This window comes from Cupressus sempervirens, chromosome 3, assembly GCF_028749045.1.
Source record: "Cupressus sempervirens isolate cs-2001-9-10 chromosome 3, ASM2874904v1, whole genome shotgun sequence".
Classification (NCBI taxonomy): domain Eukaryota; kingdom Viridiplantae; phylum Streptophyta; class Pinopsida; order Cupressales; family Cupressaceae; genus Cupressus; species Cupressus sempervirens.
Window position 1 is genome coordinate 752444282 of NC_143120.1, and position 25615 is coordinate 752469896.

General features: G+C 35.0%; 1 pseudogene; it reads left to right on the forward strand.

The window, feature by feature from the left end:
* LOC149569008 (basic helix-loop-helix protein A-like) lies at nt 1–24663 on the forward strand (annotated as a pseudogene).
* The last annotated feature ends 952 nt before the right edge of the window (nt 24664–25615 follow it).

Genomic DNA, 25615 nt, shown 5'->3' on the forward strand with positions numbered 1-25615 from the left:
ATGGCGAAGGCAGAGGAAGAAGGGGAAAGAGAGCAATGCACGGCTATTGAGAAAGCCCAGCCATATTTTCAAAAAATGGACATATCAAATTTGTTTCCGGCAAGGCAAATACAAATATCTTGGTTTTGTGGAGAACACAGGCAAGGCTATATGCCGTAAAGAGTGATTGATTGCTTCATGCATGGAATTTTGCTACAAATGACATTGTTTCCTATTTCAGAGCACTTCAACTGAGGTATCACAATCTAGTTCCTAGCTTTAAATTCAACTTAAGATTTTGTTGAATAGGTTATGAAATAAGCAATACCCAAATTATTTTGACTACCAGGGTTTATATCTTGGTGCAAACTATCATATGTGGACAGTTTTTACCAAATTCTGAAGATTTGTTACTCCATTTGCAAAGATTTCATAGAAAAGATAATACATCTTGAAAACTGTTCTAAAATTGCTGGTCCTAAATTTTCTTTGGCAGGTAGGAATGATTCCTTACAGGTTCTATACAAGCAGTAAAATGGTAAGCATGTGAATGTAGATCCAACCACACTTGAAAGTTGGGCTTATATGCAAGAGGAGATGAATCATGGACTACAAGTGTCTAGTATTTCAAGTGAGTGTATATCTCAGTCCATTGTTGACCCTTATCTATGCATTTATTTAGAGCCTGAGATGCATGCCCTTCTAGGATTGGATCAAAGTTTAAGTGTCTTTGTTGATACCATCCTAGAATTAGCACCTCGGTCATTGGATGACACTCACTATTCTCTGGCATTTTCCAGTATACTGGAGCAACAAGCCAACAAAAATTGGGCACCCACAACTTGTTTGTCGGAGTTGTTTTACCAAATGGAAAAGTATTGATTGCCTTCCCGAGTGAGCTTAGTATGTGATGTTTAAGCCATCTGCTCCAGAGCCTATTGGAAAAGGTCTTGCTTGGAATGTGTTATTTTCATAATAGATACAAAGACAAAATTCCCCTTGCTATCATGAAAGATGACATTGATAGCAAAGTAGTGAGTCACAAAATTTGTAGGATGATCTAGGTATTAGTCATGTACTTGCCAAGCAGAAGTGGAGAGAAAAATAAAATGGGAAGTTTTTTACTCTTATTTCTAGTTCCCTTTGTGTTGAGATAATGGGTGTTGCACACATTGCATAATATTGTTATTTTATTATTTTATTTTTATTATGTAATGTTGTACCTAGATGGACGTGCAACATGTAAAGATTCCCATAGAATATTCTTGATGAGTTGTGATAATATTTCATGTAATTATTTAATATTGGGGAAAAGAATTAAATGCCCAATATTAAATGTAGGGTCAGTGGGTTAGGTAGCACATGGTTTTAGCACATGGTTTATGTAATACCACTTGGTGGTTTTGTGGGACTTGCTACTATATAAGCAGCCACAAAGGTAGTTGTTGTAGAGAGAAAAAAGAGAGAAAAAGTGACAAGAAGAAAAAAGGCAAGAGTCGAGCGGGACAAGGCTTGACAGGTTAGCCAAGGGAGCATTTGTGAAGGTTGGAAGCATGGCATGGGATGTGTGGATTCATGCTTGTTCACATAGTTTGCTCGGTTGTGGCTATGGCCATGAAGGCTTCCATGGTTGTATGGCAATGGTATTTTTTGCTGAATAATACATGATGATGGATGCTTTTGGAGGCTGGATTTTTTCCCTCAATGAGGGTTTCCCAGGGTATATCTTGTGTCACATTTTATGGGTATGTTGTCTATTTCTCTTGCATGTGGATTTTAATTCCGTGTTTATTTTCAGATCTATGATGGGTTATGTGGAAATGGTTATATTCTTTATTGCCAAGTTTCCTTACAAGTGGTATCAGAGCTATGGTTTTATTGTTTATAACCCTAGATTGAATCCATGGGAATGCATGAGAGGATAAAAGAAATGGCAAGATATATGAAAAATTATTGCAGATCTTAGGGCTTTGGATTTGCTGTTATGATGGGATGTTAAAAGATTTGGGCATGGGAAATTGTTGGACAAAAGAGTTTTTCGGATGTTTCATTTAAAATGAGGGTTTTTGGGGGGTAGCTTGCAGAAATGACCTCCTGGGTAAAAACAGACCTCACCATTGGATCCGGGTCGACATTTCCATAAATTTTGATATATAATATGCCCTAGTTTGGCCATGTTCAGAGGAAATGAAAGAGTTTTTTAGTTTCAGCCCGTGATGGCCGTCAAATTTAATCCCGTCGGAATTTTCGTCACTGAAAAAATAAAAAATGAAAAAATCGTACTGAAAATGGTAAAAAGACTGTCTTAGTAAAATGGCCATAACTTTCTCTCAGAATATCGGATTTCAGAGTTCTTATAGGCGTTGGAAAGTTAATTCAGAGCACTACAACATGGTGTAGGTTTGGTTCTATGATTTTGAAATTTTGTTAGGTTTTAAGAGCCCTAAAGTCAGATGTTATTTATTTTGAGAACGGATTAGGGCATAACTTGGGCATACGGAGTCGGATTTTGGACTTCGAGTAGTCAACGGAAAGCTCTTGGAGAGCTCTACACATTGGTTCAGATTTGGTGCAGGTTTGGCATGATTTATTTGTTGATATATTTATCTGAACTGTTTATGGTATATTTTGACTATGGTAACATTGTGAGTTTATGGCATTGGAGATTTAAGTTTTGATGTCATTGTATACTCAAGGTTGGTCTCATGATGATATGATTATCAGTGTTTGGTTTGGATATGCATGATGACTTGTTGGGTCTACAAGTTGTGCAGTGTTGTAAGTGGTCTATACTTACAAGTTGCATTTATAGCTTGGTTATGGGTTGTCTTTGCCCATTGATCTTTCATTATTGATGCATATTCAGATTGGTGACTTGGATTTGGGTTGTCTATGCCCTAAGTCACATGATTTTATAATTTTATCTTCATGTAGAAGGGATGAGATGTTGTTACCAGGTACAGTCATGGTGGAGAATTGTGGTTGACTATGCTGACAGGTTGGACATATTGAGAGCCAGATGCTCGGTTCATGGATGTGATCATGGTGTCATGGATTTTGGCATGACATGATTGGATAACAGGTACATCCTTGATGTTCATTAGCTTGGATTTCTGATTCAGTTATGGTGGTATATCTTCTTGGTTGAGGATCATAGTTATTTAGTTTCTTTTTGAGGAGCTCATGATGTGCACTTTGAGTTCTTTGATGGTTTGATGCCTTGGTTGATTCTCATGGTTAGAGGATGGTTTTTCATCATGATGTCATGGATAGCTTGGATACACGGTTTAGTGGGAGCTTGTGACAGTGATGGGGTGACAGTGCAGGATTAGTTCCTGGTTTGATTTGGATCTTCATATAGGAGATGGATTTTATGATGCCATAGGTGACTTGGTACCACAGTTGAGTGGGAGTTTTTGGCATTGATATATTTATTGAGTGTTTGCAGATGTTGGAGGTTTGTCTTAGATCCTGTTGCTGCAGAAGCGTCTTTGACATTTGCATGGTGCACTTGTTATCTTCATGGTGTTTGAAGATGGTTAGATCTTGAGGACTCATGGAGTTCTTGGTTATCTTCATGGTGTGTGGAGATGGTTCTTCCTGGTATGTGGAGATGGTTTTTCTTCATGGTGTGTGGAGATGGTTGCATCTTGAGGACTCACAGGGTTCTTGGCAAAGGTGTGGTTTATGCTTTTATTTGGCATATTATCCTTGGTATGAGGATGGTTTCATTATTATGTCATGGTATACTCTTGATACGCGTTTAGAGTTGTGACATGTTATGGTATGTTCATATAAAGCATGTTATCTCTTTAGTTGAGATGGTTAGATCATGTTGTCATGTTTATGTTCCTGAGGCCATGGTTGGAACTTTGACATTGATCTTGGTTTAGTTTCTTGGTATTGAGTACACTGATCATAAGCTGGATACTTCATGATATTGCTATGTTGCATTTGGAGTTGGCATGAATTGATTGGTTACAGGTGCTCATGGATACTTAGAGACGGTGGTGATGCTGATTTTCTCTTGGATTAGAGAAATATTTGTTGGGATGGTTGATGGTTTCAGCAGGAAGTCCAAGCGGCAGTCACCTGATATGGACTTGAGAGGAGATTGTTCTTAGATGAGTCTTGGTTGGAGACTTGGGTATCTTGATGAGCATTCTCATTCCCCACTCTTGGTCTACTCGGCGGTTTGCTACTTGAGAGGTATAGCCCATTGTTTTTCTCAAGTGCATTATATTTATGCTTGTCTTTCATGGATATGAATCTTGAGCTATGGTACATGAGTTAGTTCTGGAGGGTTCATTTGAGAGATGGTTTAGCATTGGTTATCTCCATGTGCATATGTTGTTATGCTGGTTGAATTTGGGAGATGGTTTTATATTGGGCATTTTCCTTGGATTAGGAATGGTTATTCCTTGGTTTAGGAATGGTTTTATTGAGTTTGATCTTCTTGTGAGAGGCTTACATCCATGATGAGTTATATGGTATGGTTTGGGTGTTGTTGAGGCTTCTTGTTGGGGTTTTATGGAGGAGATCATACTTGCACAATTTACATCTAGAGGTGTGTGTAGAAGGACATGATACAGGTTATGATTTACATGGTTTCTCTTGGTCTTGGTTATCTTCCTGGATGTTCAGTTTTGCTTACATTGGATTTGAGATTGGTTAGAGATTGTGATCACTGGTTTGTGCTCATGTATGTCATGTGAGAGATGACATGGTTATTCCTTTATCTCTTTCCTCTGTTGGTTATGGTGAACTTGGGAGAGCATTGGTGAGTTGTTCTTGCAGGATATCAGTTTATGTATTGTGGATGTCCTTGATACTACATGGATTCACTTTTTTGAGATGTGTTGAGTGAATTGGTTATAGATTTGACATTATCTTTTGTAGTGGGAGCTTCTTGGTATATATGTGGCAGGTATTGCTCTTGAGGCTTGTGATTGCAAGTTGCTGATTGGATATGTCGGTGATATGAGATTCACTTGTTATACCTTTGAGGTATGGATAGTTGGATGGGTTTGGCACTTTGCTGTGGGTGCTATTTCAGCTATGGATATTTTGACAACTACGGATACATGTGATTACCTTTGGATCAGGTTTTTTGTGCTTGGAATTTTAGTTGGTACAGAATTTTATGATCTTCTAATGCGACAGGTTGGGTGGTTTTCTCTTTGGATGGCTTCTATGTATGTCCAGTGGGAGTGGCATAATAGGAGGTGAGATCATTCATGTTCGAGATGCTGGATACTTTGATTTTGTTGCGGGTACCAGGATGGAGCACTTGGTGTATTTTGATCCATGATGGTGGATGTGCTGGGAGGGATTGTTTCCTTGTTCATTTATGTGGCTACGGATTGACCCTATGCAATGTATACAACAAGTGGGAGATTGTTGAGATAATGGGTGTTGCACACATTGCATAATATTGTTATTTTATTATTTTATTTTTATTATGTAATGTTGTACCTAGATGGACGTGCAACATGTAAAGATTCCCATAGAATATTCTTGATGAGTTGTGATAATATTTCATGTAATTATTTAATATTGGGAAAAAGAATTAAATGCCCAATATTAAATGTAGGGTCAGTGGGTTAGGTAGCACATGGTTTTAGCACATGGTTTATGTAATACCACTTGGTGGTTTTGTGGGACTTGCTACTATATAAGCAGCCACAAAGGTAGTTGTTGTAGAGAGAAAAAAGAGAGAAAGAGTGACAAGAAGAAAAAAGGCAAGAGTCGAGCGGGACAAGGCTTGACAGGTTAGCCAAGGGAGCATTTGTGAAGGTTGGAAGCATGGCATGGGATGTGTGGATTCATGCTTGTTCACATAGTTTGCTCGGTTGTGGCTATGGCCATGAAGGCTTTCATGGTTGTATGGCAATGGTATTTTTTGCTGAATAATACATGATGATGGATGCTTTTGGAGGCTGGGTTTTTTTCCCTCAATGAGGGTTTCCCAGGGTATATCTTGTGTCACATTTTATGGGTATGTTGTCTATTTCTCTTGCATGTGGATTTTAATTCCATGTTTATTTTCAGATCTATGATGGGTTATGTGGAAACGGTTATATTCTTTATTGCCAAGTTTCCTTACACTTTGTAACCAAGGTAAAGACCCTTTTGTCAAATTATGTTCAAGACCATAAATTGTATTCTTCATTGGTAGAGCTTTTCTTATGTTTGAAAGAAATATGGCTATAAACTAAATTTTGGCATTTGAAAGTTCAAACCATCTTGAAAAAAAATAGTTTACTTGCATTATAGATTTTTCGCTAAAAATTTTACTTAAAAGTTTAAAACCATATTTTTTTTTCGAACTCATCAAGAAGTCTCAGCGTTGCAGGCTTTGAAGGGCATTTTGTTTAGAATTTATAGTTTTGGAGTGTTTTTTACCCATCTGAATTTTGAAGTTTTTTTGGTTTTCTTTTTTGAATTGAGATAACTCTTTCACTTGGATATGGATTCATAACTAGGATACGCAAATGTTGAACACCTTATACCTTGCACTGGATTTCTAGAATGTACTTATGTGTCAAGGATTTGAAAATCCATTTTCTTAAGCATGTCAAAACCTGTCTCTAAAGATTCAAGAATTGTTGTATTACCTTTTACATGTACTTATTATGTCAAAACATATGAATGCAAATGGACAAGGCATCAATCTTAGAAGATGCCATAGAATATCTAAAACAACTTAAGAAGCATGTAGAGGAGTTGGAAACTTCCAACAAATGGAAACAGAAATTGGTACCAAAAATCCAAATTCACTAAAGTTGTTGTGCATGGATGACACGTGATGGAAACATAAACAAAATGCAATGTTTAGATGGGGAACTTAGTTGGACCTTAACAAACACAAAGCCACCTTGTCAATATCCAAGACTGGAGAATAGGAAATTCTATGACCTTCAAGAATTCCATATAAGTTGATGTGCAACTTCAGATGTGCAGGTTTCTCTCACCAAACAAGGTAAGGTGTCAATATAGATACACTATCCTAGGAGAGTTGCTTTTCTCCTCAATTTGTTGCAGGCTTTTGGTGTTCTTCATTTTGACACATATTATGTCCAATCTTCAGTGGTGGTTGATATATTTCTTATGGAGCTTAAAGCTAAGGTTTGATTCCTCCACTTTTGTGATCTTAAAATCATAAACAGTATTTTGAGACAAGCATAGTATCTAAAGCTTGCCAGAATTTAGTGTTGAGTTGCATAGTGAAGTTTGGCTCATGTTTAATGCAAGTAATTTTTGAAATAACTTACATCATGGGCTTAGTTTGAGTCCACTGTGTCATTTCCAAAATATTTTTCTGGGGTTTATATCATTGGGGCTTATATCATTGGCATTTAATGAAATTATTATTTTTTGTAAACTCAAAATAGAGTTTGTTTTAAGCATGGAAAACTTTAGTTTAGTTAGCATTGTAATTAGGACATCCCATGGCATCAATGTAACTTTTCCTTAAGCAACATCTTCTTAAGCCAAGCTATTTAAATAAGAACTAGTGTCTTGATTATAAATTCCATGTTTCATATGTAAAAATATGCTTGCATCATCTAAATAATGGGCACACAATTATGTCCCATATGTAACAATCTTTCTCTATAATCTATGTACCTAAGAAGATCAAGCTAGTCTTACACCACAACCAAGACATTGTATAGTGTGAAAAGAGACATCATGAGGATCTATTATTAGTGCTAGCATTTTGAGTATAGCTTCCATGTCTCGAGTGCAAGTCTATGTCTAATAAGCTAATTACATGAGTAAGCTAATTACATGGGTAGACCATGCTTTCCACACACTTGCTATGTTTCTCAAGCTTTAAAAAGATTAATTTGATGTTTGACAATTGTTTGAATCAATAATCTTGTCATGGTTATTCTTCTTATCCTAAGATTCTTCTTCTTATCAACAAATCTAAATGGCTTGGCTTGTGGTGAAATAAAAGAGACGAGCCTTCTAAAACTTAGTGCTTGAAATTGAATCGTTATATTTCCTTTCCTTTATTTCTCCAAAAGCAAATGGAGCAAAACTAAAACTCTTTTACCAATCTTTCATTTATAAGAAAACTACGAGCCTTCTAAAACTTAGTGCTTGAAATTGAATCGTTATATTTCCTTTCCTTTATTTCTCCAAAAGCAAATGGAGCAAAACTAAAACTCTTTTACCAATCTTTCATTTATAAGAAAACTTCTCATTGTATGAGATGTATGATAAATTTCAAGAACTCCCAAACTATGAAAATATTAGATACAAAAATTGGATACATTACTATAGACCTAACTCCAAATTACATATTTTTACTTTTTTTTGACCTTGTTGTTAAGCATAAATAGTTTTGGGTTATAACTAACTATCACTCCTAATTGTTTGGATCTTAGTTTTTCCTAATTGTGTGCATGAATAAAATAATCAATTACAACTTCCAATAAGAGATAAATTACCGTCCCCTAACACTCTTAGGGGTGGGCATGGAGGCATGAAGAATATGAGGAAACTGATGAAGAATGTAACATCTAGTTTTCCCAAGTCTTAATTAACAAGTAACATACTCATAGAAAATTAGTTATTACTTCATCTCATACGAAGGTAGTTATATCAGTTAGGTTCATCTGAAAGAGATTTACCGTTAAACAAAATTTCTTAACTAAGAATTTAAAACCCTATCAGTGAATTTACTATAGAAATTACAATCCACATACCTTGGAATTTGAACCAAGAAACATTGTAGGGATGCTTCTACAATCACCCAGATTAGTCCACAAATATCACTATAACAATATCATATAAAAATTTCCATCCAATACTACTAAATCAAAATCAAATGATGATTATCATTAAATACCACTATATAAAATTTAGGGCATCACATACCATGGTATTAATTAGGGCATTGATTACCATTGGATCATTTAGGGCATTAGATACCACTGTATCAATTAGGGCTTTAGTTACCACTAGATTATTTAGGGCATCAAATAACACTGAATCAATTAGGGCTTCAGATACCACTGTATCCAATTAGGGCTTTAGATACCATTGTATCATTTCTTTCCTTCCGATTGCTTAACTATGGCAATAACTCAAGATTGGAAAATATGCTCATATTTAATATTCGTATATGTGAAAATAATCCATAAATCTATCTCTCGCATCTCGGTGTAAAAATAATTGCAATAATAATATAACTCAATCAATCTTACCTTCTTGTATATACATTATAAAAGTAAAATACCTATTTTTGGAAAATAATTGAATGTATAACTTATCTTTGTCTATTGTACATCTAACAACTTGGGGAGAAGTGAAACATTGTCAGGGGCTTAACCACCCAACCTCAGACCATAACTTATCCCTAAACAATCTCTATCGACAAAGGCCCTCCCTACTAGAAATAGACATGGATCATATTATTATCCATTGAGCATCTTGGTATCTAAACACACCATTTGACTTGATGGTGGGGATTACAATAAGAGGATCATGCATGAGCTATTAAGTGTTTCATTACTTAGTTATTCATATTTGATTTCATTCTTGGTTCTTGCAAGTTATCTCCACCCATTCACCTTTTCTATGGCGTCTTGACCTTTGAATCCTAGGTGCCTAAAAGATTATGATCATTTTGTTTTATTTACACCTCTTCACCATTCTAATGGCTTCTTTTTCGATGAATTTCTCAGTGTTCATAAGATTATGAGTATTCTAATATTACTTACACCTCTTCACCAATTCTATGGCATCTTGTCGGTGAATTCCTCATTGTTATAAGTATTTTGATTATGTTTGGAAAAATTATGATAGCATGGTATTAATGTTGATTCACAATCAATCAAATTTTTCTACATCTATCTTTTGAATTTGTATATGATGTAAATCACAAGTATACTGGATGAAGATCTTCAATGATCTCTGTGTAATGCAGGGGACCAACAGCAAAGTATTATAATTTGATCTCATTCTATCAATGCATAGACGGCTATGGATGGATATTCAATTTGGTTTAGAAAGGATTTTGGAAAACATATTTCGTTCTATTCATAGTCCTATCATTATGTACTGATTACAATCAGACATTATACTTAGTGAATAATCAAACTATGAATTACAATGCTTTTACTATATTTCATTCAACCTTGGAATGAGCAGCTGACTATAGTCGGGCTTAAAATTTTGAAAACAAAAGGTAAAGTATGACATGCAATTGTTTAAAATTCATGACCTATGATTAAGATGTAGCTCCTCTTGCCCTTGCTAGAACTCCTTCTAGCTACTAGCTCCTAGCTAGTTTATACTAGATCTTAGACTACAATTGTCGGTAAAGTAAAGAGGGAATAAGGAAATATGATATATATAAAGTTTTCACACTCAACTTATGTCCAGCACCCTCTAAACTCGCAAATTGACCAAGGTTTAATTTGAAAATCTTTGAGTGTTGGTGGATGTATATGATTTACTATGAAATCTAGAACTCGGCTTATTGCAAAGGAGTTTGGAACAGTGGTAGAAATGATAGTAAGAAAATGGGGAGCAGTCGTCTCTGACTCCCATCACAGCTTCTATATAAAGAAGCAAGCCATGACTTCTTGGCTTCTATTAGTTTTTTGGAGATTAAAAGCCATTCGAATTCCCAAGTATTTAATCAATTGGAAAAAGGAAGGGAAAAGAAAATAAAAGGTTGAAAGAGAAGTTGGAAAGATTATAAGATAATTCGAATTGCCAAATATTAAATTGATTTATCATGCCAATTGTTAATCAATTCAAAGCAAGAATATTAAAATGGAAAGAATAGAGTTGGAAGATTATAATTCAAATATTATAGTTCAAATTTTATTTTATTTTACTATTATTATAATCTTATATGTACATGTAAGCATCACTTTATTAAATTATTGAATTATAATGGTGCCAAATCATTTTTATATTTATATGCACATATATAAATATTTATTAAAATAATATGATGAAAGATCAAAAATCATTTAAGGTATGTTTTATATTTTAACTCAATTATTTTATGTTTCTCAATTTATTTATTTAAATAGTTCATGCGGGTTCCAAAAATGTATCGCATTTCAAATTGCTAAGTTCTCAACCCATCTGCCTAGTGATGGTGATGCTTCTGTGCCTAATTCTTTTCTGACAATGCTTCCACCCCTTCGATGTGTTTCCTACAAGAAAAATTTTCGTAATTAAAAATTATATTATCATAATAATCCTAACGGTTAACCATCTTCTCAATTCCATAAATTTGTGATAAATGATCAACTCACTTGAAATTATAATGACTAACCATCTTACCATTTTGCAAGATTATAACAAATTAAACTGTCAACTAACTTCATGTGAACCTCAATGGTTATATTTTAAATTAGGTCAAAAATTGGGATGTAATAAAGAATATATATAGAAGATGAATTTGATGATGAAAGTGATGAGACACAACATTTACTAGTAGCTAAGAGTGTAGTAGAGAACTTAATAATGTTCACAATGAAAACTGATAATAAATTTTGTAGTGTGTGCCAGGAATCTAAAATTATTGGTTAGTGTTGGAATAACTAGATGCCACTTACCCATTAGTTACAACTAAACTAATGGTTCATATTTATTGTTTCTTATGAATAGGAATGTGTTGGTCTCTAATCTACCATTCCCTAAAAATTTGGTTAACTACATCTTCACCTCCTCATGCCACTGATCATGTGTAGAATAAGTTAGAATATAAGTTTCACATTCTAGAATATGTTAAATCCCTCTATATATAGAGGCAATATAATTACAGATTCAATCAATGAAGATATTTTCTCCACCAATCTTCTCTATTATGTTGTTGTTCATATTTCTTTAGTTTATCTTTTTCTATATGGTAGTAGAGAATCCATGACTATTGGGTTGTGGTAGAACTTCTTTGTGTGAATTCTGATATTTTTTGTTGCAAAGGAATGGATTTTTGTGTTTCTTTAGCTACACCTAAAGGAGAATAAATAATGTTTGGAAAGAGATTGTAGAATAGAATGGAAGATCAATTGTTTTTATTTCCATATATTACTGCATTAAGAGGAGAATAAATTGTTAGAGGTACAACTATTTGTCTTGTTAATGCTAGCACACTCCATCAATGTATAGAAGATATCATAGAGTTTGGTCTACTACTATTGAGATGGTGATAATGTCAAATAAGATTACATTGGAATTTTTAAAGGAATAGATGAAGAAATGTGAAATTGTATGGTGATAATGTTAAATAAGATTAGATTTGAATTTTTAAAGGATTAGATGAAGATATGTGAAATTGTATGGTGATAATGTTAAATAAGATTATATTTGAATTTTTAAAGGATTAGATGAAGAAATGTGAAATTCTCACCATCATATGTGATTTGTTTATGTAAGGTAAATATATTGTTGTATTGGAAATTCAAAGAAAATATTGTTTGTGGATTAATTACAATGGGGAAGCAAGCTTAAAGAGTGTTAAAGGAGAATATATGTTTAATTTTTTCCATAAATAATTTAGAAGAAGTAAATAAAGTGAGAAAGATAATATAAGTTTATTTTGTGAAAATAATTCTTTGAAAGAAGAAGTCACAAAGTTAAGCAATAATATGAGAGTAGAAAGGAGTAAATTTTTAAACGATATTAGTGTTTACATGGATGCAAATGAAAAGCTAGAACAAAATTTAAAGCTTTTTTTATGATATAAAGAAGAGAAATAAAGAATTAGAGATAAATTTGATGAAATTAGAAGAGGATAATGATGCATTAAAAGATGAATTGAATCAATTACTTACATTGACAAAATTATGCTTGAAGAGAAAATCAATATGCGATGTTTCATCTATTATAAATGATTTTGATTTACTACTCAATAAGTATGACTATGGTGAAGTTGTTTGTCATAAATAATGTAAGAAAGATTACGAAAATAGAGCATCAAATACTTTCAATTCTAATAATAAGAATGTTGGTTGAAATATCATGAAGAAAATGGGTTACAAAGGCAAAGGATTGGGAAAATTTTGAAAAAGTTATTAGAGAACCTATTGAACTAACAATAAGACCAAAGTATGAATGACTAGGATAAACAACAGATAAAAGAAATGATAATCTTGGTGCAAGATAATTTGTTCAATGTAAACACTATATATATATATTTATTTATTTATTTATTTATTTATTTATTTATTTATATGCAATGTTAAATTGTTATAGGAAAAGAAATATGAAAGACAAGTGGTGGGATCTACATCTATGCATTTTTTGTGGTTTAAAAAGTCATTGTGAAAAGATATGTTGGAATAGAGATTATAAAAATAGTTTTATAAGAGTTCTTAAAATTGAACTTTGGATGAGCTATATTGGATTAAGTTGCCATAAGATCATAGGTATGCTTAAGTCTTGTGTAAATGCAAATGTTCAAGTGTGAGAAATAATACAATTATATCAAAGTGTGTACTCTCAAGAAGGATTACAAATGATTTGAGAAAATTAGATCATTTTCTAGTAGGACATGGACATGAAAAGTAAAATTTCATAAAAGCTCAAAGATAGTTTTCCCATCATTGGAATGTTATTTGTGTCAAGTATTCAAAGGGTTTTTGGTAAGCCAAAACCACTTGTTTGGGTGAAAACCCCCAAAAGTAATGTAATTTCATTTTTTGAAGGAAATCTCAAATGGTTATGGGTGAACCAATTAAAAAACTAAAGCATAATGACAAGAGTATCAATTTTTTTTTACAAAGTGATAGTGATAAGAGAAAATAAAAATTTACGTTGTAAATGGGTACCTAAGCAGACTTAATGTTGGGATCCATCCTATTTGAATTATGGGGGATAGTTATTTCAATTTCTTAGTATAAGAATTTCTCCCACATACATGTAGTCATTAGTTGTAGAAGTTAACGGGGACTGTTGACATAACTAGTTATCACATAACCATTAGTTACAAATAAACTAAAGGTTCATATTTATTGTTGCTTATGAATAGGAATTTGTTGAGCTCTAATATACACACTCTCTAAGATTTCCACCTCCTCACTCAATCATCCATGTGTAGAGTAAGTTAGAATAGAATTTAATTTGGGTTTATCATTTCATATTCTAGAAGTTGTTAAAGCCCTTTATAAATAGAGGCGGTGTAATTGCATATTCATTTAATGAAGATCTTTTCTCCACTAATCTTCTCTATTATGATACTATTCAAATTTCTTTAGTTTATCTTTTTCTACAATGAGAAAACCATTCACCTACCTTTAGCTTATTATTACCAAGTAGAATTAATTTTCAAGTGGTTGAGAGAGAGAGAGAGAGAAAGAGATAGAGAAAATTTGGCTAAAGTTTGTAGATACAAACTTCCCATAACAAAGGCAGCATAATTTAGAGAGGAATCAAATAGAAATTCTAATTTTTCCAATAGATAAATCACCTTGCAAACGAAGAATAGTTTAGAGCTATGATATTTTGATGCACGATGCACAACAATTATTCTATTTATAGTATTATTTGTACTAAGATATAAAATAAGTCTTCTTTAATAAAGGATAAAACATTAACATATTTTTATTTTAAAACCTTTGCATGACTTTACATGGTGTCTTTTAAGGCTCTGGTCTCAATAAATTACAAAAACTTGTATATTTCTACTTTTCTTAAGTTGTTTGTAAGTTCGCTAACCACTTTGTTAGATTTCATTTAAAATCTTCATTTTGCATTGCTAGGAAATGAGTTTTGCAAAGATGCATGGTCTCAATTTCTAATGCCTCAGCAATTCCATTATATAATCAGAGTAATTAAGATTATTGAAGTACGATATTATAATTTTGACAATGAATGATTTATGGGAGATTGTACAAAAAGGCGATGGAAGGTCTACTAATTTGAATAGTCTTATAGTTAATGATACATGTTGCCATTTTTGCCTCCCCGCCAAATTCAAATTTGAATATCCAGCCCATCTAATGGCTACCCGCCAAATTTAATGATATTTTAATACCTAGGGTATTTTAATATTTTGCCCTGCCGGCCCACAACTTTCCTCACCATTAGATCTTTCCATATCTACGGCGGGCACTTCCCTGCAAGATACAAATGCAAGTGTTTTAAGTATTGTGGGCAAGCGCTTTTGTGCCATGTGGCAGGTGGGTTCGTCTTCCTTTGGCCAGCCGCAGAGATGCAGGTTTTATTTGCCGTCAGATCTGCGATGATCTACGATCACGGCTTCCCCGCAATATGGAGTTGTGAGGATCTTATGTATTGCGGGATTGCCCCTTTCTGACGCGTGGACAGCATGATGTCACGCAAGGTCTTCGTCAAGTTTCAACACACAAGTTTTGGGCATCGTCGGATCTTCAGTAATCGACGATCGGCGCACCCCCGCTTGATGAAGTTGCAACTGAGTTAAACATTGCAAGTATGTACCCCGATGACACCTATCCCAAATGATGTCATAGGCTCACCCTCCTCGCATTAAGATACTTGATGAGTTCTCACCATCTGATGCAAACAGATCTACAGCTAAGGCTTCCCCGCATTATGAAGTTGCGCAGAGATTAAAGAATGTTGGAATGCGCTTTTTTGTCACGTGTCCATGTGGAGCCTATCTCTTCGAGGGTCGTTAGTTGTGGTATGGTTGCTGAGGTGTGTGCTAGGTGTCGCGGGCCCGGATCCAAGGCAGGTGCAAACTTAGAGAGGATTTTCATGATCGTTGATCTTGCAGAGATCAACGATCAGGGCTTCCCCACATTACGAAGTCGCGAGGAAATTAAGTAACACGGGGAAGCACTTGAGAGACACGTGTCTTAGCGGCCCAGCTGGTTATGATCAGTGCTAGCAGTTAATGTGATCGTCGCGGTCAGGGTTTGCAAGGTGGAATGGCTAGTTGGAATATCTGGTCAAATTCAGGGAGACCCGCAAGGTAGCATAAAGAAATGAGACTATTGGTCCACATGGTGCATTTTTATTGTGAGATTCGGTTAACTCGCTGACTCTGCTGATTCATGCACCAAAGATCATAAGAAGTCGGGTTTTTTGCATGATTTGATATATGTGATCAATCCCAACCACCATGAAATGAATGCTAGATAAGGAAGAACACTCTCCCCCTTCGATCCAATCCATCTACCAGGTCAGAATGGCTTAATGGCACCATTTCTATCTTCTCAAGGCATTATTTGACACAAAAAATCAGATTTCATGGTACCTAAAGCTATACTTAGATCAGATTTCTTCAGATCCCCATGATTATTCTTGGTAGAGCCTTGATGGTGGTGGTTGCGGGATAGTTTTGGAGGGAAAATCTCAGTTATGCTTGATCTATAAAGGCAATTTTTTGTAATTTTAAAAAGGGGTCGGATCATTCTCTATTGTTCTATGATGTTCCTTTGCAATTTCATTGTAAAATTCCCTTTGCCTCTAAACCGAATAATATTCTACCTTATCTCCTTCAGCCATTGATGTGAAAGTGTAAGAACTCTTTGCCTCTCACTAGTGTTTTGTAGAGATCTATGATCTGCATGACTACATCTCTTTAGATCTATGAATGATAATGTAAGTGAATATCCCTTTCTTTGTGTCATTCATATTGGATTTTTTGATCTGTATGTGATTATTAGATTAAAGCAAGCCTGAATGTGTATATCCTTAGTTTCATTCTGGTTCAATAGTGCATGTATGGGTAGAGATTGATCTAAACACTCTATTTTTGGTGCATGACCTCCCTAGATTAGAATAGGTAGATTTTCTTTCTTGCATCTCGTTCTCCCTTTTCCCTTCCAAGAGTAGTTAGGTGCACCCTGATAGTAAGAGGAAGCCAGCCTTCTCCGAAGACTCAACCTCATAGTTCAAGTCCCACAGCTTGGAGGTTGTTTCCATGTTTCACTAGGTTGTCCTCATGCATAGGCTTTGGACAAGGGTGCAAACCTTAGTGACAACAATACAATAGTTGAAAATTTAATTAGAAGAAGATTGTTTACATTTTTATAATTAACTAGATCTATATGAGAATCTATTTCAAGGAATTGTAGTTGTCAAAATAGATGAGAGTGCCTAACTTACCAAGGTAGTGATCAAGTCATAGTTGTATTAAAGTTAGGGATTGACAAGAGAGTTTAAGACTTTTAAGATATAAAATATTTAATCAATAAGTGATTAGTATGATAAATAAATGATTTAATGGAGATTCTAGAAAAAAATGATGAAGGGCCTATTAATTTAAAGAGACTTATAGTTAATGATACAATAGTTGAGAAGGAGAACTAGGAGAACATTGTTCAAAAAAAATTATATTTAACTAGGTCTATATAAGAATCTATTTCAAGGAATTGTAGTTGTCAAAATAAATAGTACTACCTAGCTTATCAAGGTAGTGATCAACTTAGAGTTATATAGTTACAGATATTGACAACAGAGTCTAAGACTTTTAAGATGTAAAATATTGAAAGCATAAGTGATCGTTATGTAAAATAAATTATTTATGAGAGATTGTATAAAAATGCAATGAATGGCCCATTAATTTGAACATTCTTATAATTAACTATACAATACTTGAGAAGAGGAATTAGAAGAAGATTGTTCAGCCATTTTTATATTTAACTAGGTCTATATAAGAATCTATTTCAATGAATTTTAGTTGTGAAAATAGAGGAGAGTGCCTAGCTTGTCAAGGTAGTGGTCAAGTCATAGCTATAATGTTATAGATATTGACAAGAGAATTTAAGACTTTTACAATGTAAAATATTGAAAGAATAAGTGATTATTATGTAAAATAAATGACTTATGGGAGATTCTAGAAAAAGGTAATGAAGGGCCCATTAATTGGAATAGTCTTGTAATTAATATGTAATTACAAAAAGGATTAATTATTCATAATTTTCTTGTTTTCGTTATTAATACATTCACTGAGAAGTTTCTTTTCATTTTCAAATCATGCAATCATTTTGAATACAATCAAGAGGGAGTGTGTTGTACTTAGGAATACTATATTTGTGAATAAAATATCCATACCTAATTTGGGGCACCTACGACAAGAACAAGTTCATTTCATCATATCAAAAATATTCTTAGGTTGCCCAATCAAAGGAAGAGTACAATATTTCATCATACTTATGGTGGAAAATATAATGAATTGGAAAGGATTTGTAGATGTTTGCATCTTCTTAAATGTTGATATCTTCTATCAAATCTACAAACAAAGGAATATGTTTTTAACATTAGTATCATGATGATGACAAACATCTTAAATAAAAGCTTAATTATATTAGTAGCTATCAATTTAATGATTGTTGCACTATGTTGAAGTTCATTATCTACTACTTTATGCTTACTTGATTTCTACACTATATTGTAGTGCACTATATGCTTACTTGTAGTTGATTTTTTAGTAAGTCTTTCTTTAATTTCTTTCCAAATCTATTGAAGGGGTTTTATTTCAACTAGTGAAATAAGTATACTTGTGACTTATGAACTAAGATTTGGCCTAAATGGATCAATAGCGTTGAAGCTTCTATAATATAAAAGACATGAAATAATTTGATTTCAAGAGAAAAAGCTATCCATGGATCCTTAACCAATGCGATGGTCGTCAGGCCTTCCTAATGGCTATGTTATTCTTATTGGTGATGTCATATTTTACTTTATTTTCATTCATTTATTTTAAATGTCAAGAGTTATCCTATTGACTTATTATTGATAAGTTGTAAAAATTGAACCCTTTCTTATTAAGATCTTGCCTGTCCAATAATGGTGGCTCAAATGCACCCATAAGAATTTAATGTGTGGTAATAGTTTTGTTTCTCAAAAGAAAAACCAAAAAGACCATTTTAGAATCTATCTTGGGTTTAAAAGATGAGAACCATAAATAAATAAACAAATGCTTTAGAAATTGGATAAAACAATGAAAGTGATTTCTTCGATAAGTAACATAGATGTCAGATGATGACTTGCCATTTAATGTTCAGATGAATGCTTCTAATTAGTGATTTTATGGTAGTTTATCAAAAAATTTGAGACTTTGGATTCTAATATGCAAGTGTAGATCTGATATGACTCATTGGTCTAATTTGTGTTAGGGTTTCATGTGTTCTTTGAGTTTCCTTGTGTATGGCTCTCTGTTTAAGCTCTCCTTCTGTGTTTATCACCTATCAAACAACATTTACTATAGGAGTTTTTAAGCTATTTTATAATGGCCTCGGCCAACGATGAACCAGTTGTTGATACTGGTGTTCCTGTTGCTACTTCAAAAAGCCATGGCACCTCCATTGAACAAATGTTCTCACAAATTCATCCTAAAGGTCTTTCATGAGGTAATACTCATATTACCCTTCCTTTGCAAGAATTTGATGCTACTTGTGATTAGTTAGAACAACATACCTTGATAGGGCATTTTCTGGGTAGGACTCCTCCTGAAGCTATGGTCCGAGAATGGATTAACAAGAGCTAGACTCCTCATTGAGTCTACCTTGACGTTGTACAAAACCTTACCAAAGGTTTTTTTATTTCATTTTTCCAACCTATCTTAGGTAGATACAATTTTTAGCAATGGGCATTGGTCAGTGTATTCCTCCCTACTAGTTTTTCAAAGATGGTCAAGAGATTTCACTGTCTTTGATGATAGAAGCTACCAAGGAACATGAAAAAAATTTCAATGCTTGTCCTCAGAAATGCATATGCATTGAGGATGATCTCTCCAAGGATCTCAAGGATTCTGTGGAGATACTAATTGGTTCTCAAACTTTCTCTTAGAAGGTGCTTTATTTGAATCTGCCCAACACCTATTGTAGGTGCCAGTCAATGGAACACAAGATTAGGGATTTCTCTTTGGTTGTGCCCAAGGTTAAACCCCCAACTAAAGAGGCCCCTATCCAACCAGCAAAAGGAAAGAAAAAATAAGAATGGACTACTATTGGGTGGAAGGGCAAGGCTCCCTCGGCTCCTAAATAGTCATATGTGACTGTCATTTCAGTTCCTCCTATTTCAATAGGAGAAAAAACCCCAGCCATTGTAGTGTCAATGATGGTTTTTCTAGAACCAAACCCTAGTGTTTCACAAGTTTCAAACCCTGGTAGTTCCTAAGGGATCAAGGCATTCGCAAGGGCTAACACCTCAATTGTGATTCGCACCCCTTTCATTGCCTCCTCAATTGTGACTCTGAATGTGTAGTGTTCTCGCAATCCCCTCAGATGTGCTAAGAAACTAGAGGAGAAATGAGAGGCTATCAGTCTAGAGGATTTTCCTTCTAGCTTTAACCAAGTTTTCATCTTTCTTGCAGAATAGTTACTCCTCTCTCAAGGATGAGGAAGACATGGAAGAATTTTCATGAATTTTTTATCATGGAATGTGCAAGGTCTTACAGACCTCTCTAGAAAGTACTATCTCAAGGATACCCATCACAGACTTGGTAATTTAGATTTTCTTTGTATGCAAGAGGTTAAAATCTCTAGTTTCATGCTTTTCGATGCATGTCACGTCATTTGGCTAGATGGCATTATGTTTTCCTCTCAGTATGACTCTGGTAGAGGTGGTGTAGTTACTCTTCTATCACCTTGTCTTCATTCTACTATTGTTTCACATAGTTCTAACCTCATGCATAGAATAATTTGGCTTTTTCTTTCTATCAACAATCATTCTTTTGGAGTAGTTAATGTTTATTCTTCCAATGAAGTTGTGGAAAGATCTCAATTGTGGGGTTGGATGGCTGACAACTTGCCTCCAGCTACTTGGGTTATGTGTAATGACTTCAATATGGTTGAGTTGGACTCTAACAAAGATGGCATTTTTCCTTTTCACTAGACAACTAGGGAAAGGGAAACCTAGTTCTACATGCATAATAAATTGGGCCTTTTTTATCCCAATACTAACTACCACTAGCATAGTGGGGTCTAGTGCACTTGGTCCAACTTTTGAGCTCACTGTAACCACATTTTAAAATGTCTTGATCATGCCATGATTACTGTACAATCCTTTTTCTCATTTTCTAAGGATCAAGATTTACCTGTCATTCCTTTACCAGATGTGACGTTATCAGACCACTATCCCATTTATTTTTCCATTTCATGGCACACAACTGTCCAACAAGTTTTCAAGACTTAGTTTTTCCTCAATACATCAGTGTTGATGCATACTTCCACTATTGCTCATATCCTATGTGTCTGGAATTTGGAACCATGTATGTATTCTCAGATAGGGTGAATTCAGTGGTGGAATGATGCTATTACTAGAAGTGCTTGATTTCTGTGCATCTATGGGCAGCAATTGGTAGTTTTTAGATGATGGTCTTATGAATCCACTACCATAGCTCTTAAGAAAACTTTCAAGGCTCTCACCCTTAACCCTTTTGATGTTGATTTGAAAATTCAATTTGCCAAGCTTCGTCATGACAAATAGGTTGTGGATAATTATGCTACTTGAGGGGCCCAAATCAAAATTCACCTCAATTGGTTGGAGGTTGCCGATAAGGCTTCAAAGGAATTCTTCTAGGCTCTTAGAGCCCATCATACCAATCTTGGGATTAGAAAAATCAAACAAGGCACTTATGTTCTCTCCAATCTCCCTAACATCCTGCAAGCTTTTGTTCACCATTATGAAAATGTGTTTGCTTCACAGGGAAATTTGGTTGCTCAAGAGGAAGCCCTCAAAAAGTGTATTTATGTTAATCCAAACTACCTAGCAGTCGAGCAACGTGCTTTTTGTGAGTAGCTTCTCTCCATCCAAGACCTCAAGGAGGCAGTTTTTTCCATGGCTAATGACAAGTCCCTATGGTGTGATGGGTTTCCTTGTGAATTTTACATACACCTTTGGGAGTCTATTGGTCCTGACCTACACAAATTTTTTCTTGAAGCCTATCATTCTAAGAGTCTAGGAGCTATTATCAACAAAGGAAACATCAACTTCATTTCTAAAGATGGTGATCCTGAGGATATTTGTAACTGGCGACCTATTACCCTACTTAATGTGTCTTATACGATTATTGATAAGGCAATTTCTCTTAACATTTGCCATCTCCTGCCTTTAACTATGTGGCTAGAGAAAACTAGCTTTATTAAGTCCAAGTATATTCTTGACAATATCATTGTTGTCTAGGAAGGCATGGAGTGGGCTCACAAATCCAATCAACTATCTGTGTTTTTGAAAATTGATTTTGCCAAAGCCTATAACTAGATTGAATGGCCTTTCATTTTGGATATGCTCCAAGCTCTTGGTTTCGGTCCCAATTTTCTTCAGTCTGTGGAGATACTTTTTGGAGATGTTAATGCTTGTATTATTATCAATAGCTCTCAATCTGAAGCCTTTGGGCTCTTTCACTCCCTCTAGCAGGGTTTCCCTCTAGCTCTAGCTTTATATGTTCTTGCTACTGAAGGGTTTGGCTACTTGCTAGCCCACTCCATTTCCTCTAATTTGGTTCGTGGCATTTCCTTGCCAAATTCCTCTTCCCAGTTAGTCAATGGAAACTTTTTTGATGATTCCTTTCTCACTCTTTTGGAGGATGAGAAAAACATCACTAATGCTTTGCAATGCCTGGACACCTTTTGTCTAGCCTCTGACTCTACTATTCAATGGCACAAAATGCTCCATTATCAGTAAAAAAAAATTCTAGCTCTACCTTGGATTGACCAATTTGAATGGAAATGGGTCACACACGGGGAGATTTTCCGCTTTCTAGGCATTCCCTTCTCCTTTCAAGCTTCTCCAGTTGATTTGTGGAACATTGTGATTGTCAAGATTGCTAAGAAGCTTGACTATTGGCTTACTATTGGCTACGCATGTTTATTACCCTTCCTATTGGGTTCCTTCCAAAGCCTTTTATCTAAAATTAGAGTGATTGATCTGTGATTTTCTTTGGGCTTCTGGTTTCAACCATCATGGCTTTCACAAAGTTGCATGTGATTTTTATTGTCTCCCCAAAGAGTCTAGAGGCCTTGGCCTTCTCTACACGTAGAAGCAAGGCCTTACTCTTTGTACCAAATGGATTATCCATGCCATTATTGGAGATGAAGCTTGGAAAGTTCTAGTTTGGCATTGCATTTCTTCTGGGTTCCCTATTAATAGGCCTGCATGGAAGGTGATTGGCTTTCAAACCCTTCTCATCATGCACGGACCCATGCACATACAGGGCTCTTTTGTTATTAAGAGCATATGAAAAGCTTGGGAAGTTGTCAAGCCTTGGCTTCGATGATCTGGTGATAGGTTCCATGATGGGCTCTCTTTGAACCAATAGAACATTTGGTGGTCTCCCTTGTCTGCCATCCAAGGTATTCCTTTGGCAAAGACTCAAGGTGCTAGTGCTCTATATTTTTTCAAATGTGGCATCAAGACTCCTAAGGACCTCTTTTCAAGGGTCTCTATGAGTCTCAGATCCTTGGAAGATATGCAAGTTCAGTTCCATCTTTCCAATTCAGATCGGCAAACTTTTGATATGTTGCTTTCTACAATTCCAGATCACTTAATTAACAAGGTGGGTATTCAGTGTATTCAACCTTGGTGAACGGATTGGAAGTGGTATCCTACCATTCCCTTCACCAGCTACAAGCCAAGTTTGGGGTGATCAGAATTTAGAGCCTGACCCTAACATGTTGCATTTTTTTTTAATGTATACTCAATCTCCATAATTCTTTATTACTATCCTATGCATGGAATCTACATTATCTTTTTATGGTAGATGTTTGTCTTATATTATTATTTATATTCTGAAAATGATGGATGGTATTTAAGAATTTGTCATCAATATCGATATAGTGTAGTCTTTTATAATATTGTATTTCATGTTGCTATTTACTTTATAATAGTAAAAAGTTTTTTTTTAGATTTTTCAACATTTCATGCATTCAATGATGTTATCAATTTCTAAAATACATTTAATGTCATCAGGTTATAGTAATGATTCATAGTGTTTTTGTTTGCCATTTGCCGATGGTGGATACCCTCAACCAGTGCTGACATTTGCAGTCTTCCCTTTCTCAGTGGAGAAAGCATTTTGACACTATTTGGAGTTTCATTACAGAACCCAAGATTGCACATTTCTCTTAGTGCCTGGTTTTTCAAAGTCTTCCCCTTGGGCCTCGGCTCAAGCATATTGGGGTTCTAGATCCTCAATGTCCATTCTGTGGGCAGCCAAAGTCATTTTTTGCATTTTTTTGGTTTAGTAGACGTGCTCAAAACTATTGGCACTGGATTTATGATTTCTTTAAGTTGTTTCGGCCTAAACCTTTTTCCTGGCATATGGTTATTTTGGGTGATTATCCCAAGTTCCCTAGAAAATTTATCCAGATTTGGCATACTTTCAGGATGGAGATTTTGTTTACACTATGGAAAGATAGAAATGTTGTTCTTTTCACTCATAGTTTTCTTGACATAAATGTTTCTATGTACACTAAAGCATGCATTTGTAATAATGTAATGATGCAGATTCAAGTACAAGCCAACAAGGTGGCTCTAGAGGTGGCCCACCTTCAAGAGCTCTTATCAATCATTGTGGTAATGCTCTCTATGCAGTTTCCAGAATGCCTCCTAATGCTTCGGCTGATACTACTCCGCCTAGGGGCCACCACCGAGAGTGTAGTTCTTCTGACCGTCGCTTGCATGCGCCACACTCTCAAGCTTCCCACCACTGCTCTCCTAGTGGTGGCAATGGTGGTTGACATCGTCGCTCAACTTCCTTGCCCCGTGGTGGCATAGGTTGGTCCCTGGGCCCAGTGGCTCCCCCTCCTAGTGCTTGGCATGTTGTTTTTGGTAAATGGCCCTTTCGCCTAAAGTTTTCTATTTCACCTCTATAGACTAATACCAAAGATGAAGACCAAGCCCCTGACGATGCTACTAACGGCTAGACTATTCCCAACCTACCTACCAATCCCAAGGACGACTCAAGATTTCATGATCGAGATGAATCACCCCCCTCAGCTGGCACTACTTTGGCTGCCTGAGGATTGTTTCTTATAAAAAAAAAAATTTATGCGGCCGTGTGAACTTTCGCAGGGTGATCTTGTATCCCCCAGCCCCTTTTTTGTGAATTGCATCTAAGTATATTATTTATTAATAGAAAATGACTATTCATCAACAAAAAAAAATGTGTTGGAATGCCTATGGATCAAATCCTTACCAATTTTTTAATTATCATTTTAGTTCTCATTGACCTTTTGAAACTGCTTGTGCATGAAAAACTAGTTCTTATGCTTTCTTCCTCTTAGACACAATCCCCATTCCTCAATCATCTTTAAATTCTTAGCTTGTTCATTACTGTTTGTAAGGTCATTTTTATCATTTTTGTTTTAGGGTCAAAATTGCTCATATCTATGCTTTAATAATTTTCTTTCATTAGCTAACCCCTAGAGAAGAATATATCATTCGTTTATAACATATATACACCTATTTAGAAAAAAAAACATTATTATCCCTTTTATCAATGGCTGAACTGCATAGAAAAAAATTGATTTCTCTACTTGAGTTACTGCTAACCGAGAGTATGTGGTGTACACATTTTTCTATTGAGAGCTCTAAAATTCTATTACAATATATTAGTTTCAATAATTACGGATTTTGATGTATTGTTGCACGGAATTTAAGATGCATATGGCGCAGGTACAACACGCATATTAGAAATCTCATAAGGTGAAATGAGGATTAAGGTCAA